The following is a 2,489-nucleotide window of genomic DNA, read 5'->3' on the forward strand; positions in this document are numbered from 1 at the left end:
ATTTTCACTCCTGAAGATGGTCCTTACCAAATTTCAGCTTTCTGGGCAAGTGAATATTTTCAAACAATGACTAGATTGCAACTATGCACAATGTTTATTTTTTGAGAATGCCTATAAGACCTATATCCCAGTGGTATTCATGGAAATACAGATAATGCTGAAGGGTTGCATTTGGAGAATACTAGTTGTTGTTGTTATTATTATTTTAAAAAATATAAAGCCTGATGGGTGTGAAGGGAGCTGTCCATGGATACATTCATTCCTACAGACAGCTCCACCCCTACCCAGAATATTAAGCCTTTTCAACAGGACATCTTCCCCAGTATTTGAATTATGTGTCTGTGAGTGTAAATGCTGTTATAGTATTGAGAGGATATTTGTTGCTATCCTTTCCAATGGTTACAGTTACATTTCAGAAACATTTTAAATCTGCCACACTACCCTGGAGCAAATCTGCCTTAAAGGCACTGGAAAATTTAATAAAGCAATTTTAGCTATGAACTAATGTGCTAATTAAACATGCTCAGGAGCACAAGAAAAGCAGATGACCATTTTGCTAACTTTCAAATTTGAAACTGGCCTAACCAAAAGAGCTGGTCCCTTAGCATAATGTTCCCATTTTTGAGAAAGCAACTGGTCGAAGCATAATATGTGTAGTTACTTCCAGATATCCTTAAATTACATCCATATGTTAAAAGGCATTACAGGTGGTTGGCCCTACCATTAGTCAGTTTGAGGTGATAATCTTAGGAAGCACATGTTGAATGCCATGAAAAAAATCAGGAAAGGTATTCCTATTTTATATTATGGGCGATCGTACAGTCAGCCAAATGCTTATACTGGATTTGGCATTTTTAACTATCAAGTCCTTCCCAAAAACCTGGGATAGGCAGATTTGGTGTCAACAGTATTGCAGCAGGATGCAATCTATTCCAGGAAGTTGCTTTTTACATTTGACCAATGGTGATTTTGTCAATACTGATATAGTGTTCAAGTGGTGCTCCAGATATTTGGGGATTGTACCCAAGGTGCTTCTTAATATTATCATTGTTTTCTTTTGCCACAGTCATTCTACTTCTATCTGCAAGTCTTTGTAATATTGTTTTCCCTTGCCAAGGATGGGGGGGAAGCTTTAGAAAATTTGTCAATTATGTGTCAAAATAACTCTACTAGCTTTTATACTAAGCATCTTCTATTTTCCTACAGTATATTCAAATTCAAACAATACAGCATCATTTTATTTCATTTTTTTTAAAAAATAACAACTGACTTAGGAACCTTGATGTTGAGAAAGTGCCCTTTATCAGTCAGTCTAAGAAGCTTAATGTTTTTAGCCTTACATCCCAGGACTGAAAGTGAGGACCATTTGCATTCAAAACATAATTCTCAGCTACTAAAATATCATTAGGAAGGTTAACTATTTCTGGGTAAGCTGACCTGGATGGATGGGAGATGCCACTTAAAGCCAATTTGATTCTGTCACAGTTTAGAGTCCTTAGAAAATATCAATTTTCAAGTCAGTGGTATTAATGCAAATTAGAGTATATGTACATCATTCCTTGGTGGAGCAGTGGGCTAATGCCTCCTTAAGTAACACCAGCTGCCTGCAATTAGTGCAGGTTCGAGTCCCACCAGGCTCAAGGTTGACTCAGCCTTCCATCCTTCCGAGGTAGGTAAAATGAGGACCCAGATTGTTGGGGGCAATTAAGCTGACTTTGTAATAATGCTGCTTTGTAATAAAGCCCTAATAAGCAGGCATATACATAGAATGAAGGCTACTGCTAAGCTTGTAAGCTGCCCTGAGTCTTCGGAGAAGGGCCAGATATAAATGGAATTAAAAAAAAAAAATGTCTAATATTGAATCCCTGGGAATCAAATATAAAACCATCTTGATTTATTTTATGTTAGAATCTTGCTTCTTATTAACATATAACAGTGTCAACAAAGGCGAGGGGGGAGGGCTTTTTTTGTTAAAAAAATCCACACTTACCTATGATTTAATCCTTAAGCGATATGAATAACATTTAATTTTTTTAACACAGCAGATGCTTTCCAGGTTGCCCCGACAATGAATTATTCTTAAAATATATTCACCTGTTTAGCACAATAGATAGAACAATTTCACATAGTAACTTCACAGACTTCCTAATAAAAGCCTATATCTTTTAATCGTACTAATTTCAAGACGTATAAAACTGAAATATCAGGATTTTTGACCTTTAAGCCAGCGGCGATTATAGAATGAAAATGTAAACACCAAGCCAATTTGCGCCTGCGGAGAAATTTCCGAGGACGGTTCGGCCGCTGCTCCTGCCGGCTTCTCGCCCAACCAACGGCACGTGGCTCAGCGGCTAGCAGGGCCAGGCGAGCCCCTGAGATGAGCTGTCCAATGAGGAGACGAGGCTGGAACCGAGCCTTCGAGTGGGCGGGGCCACTGTTTCGGAGGGCACCTACCTTCGGATCATGTGAGCAGAAAGCGAGAGCGCGAG

This window comes from Vipera berus, assembly GCF_964194415.1.
Source record: "Vipera berus genome assembly, chromosome: 3".
Classification (NCBI taxonomy): Eukaryota; Metazoa; Chordata; class Lepidosauria; order Squamata; family Viperidae; genus Vipera; species Vipera berus.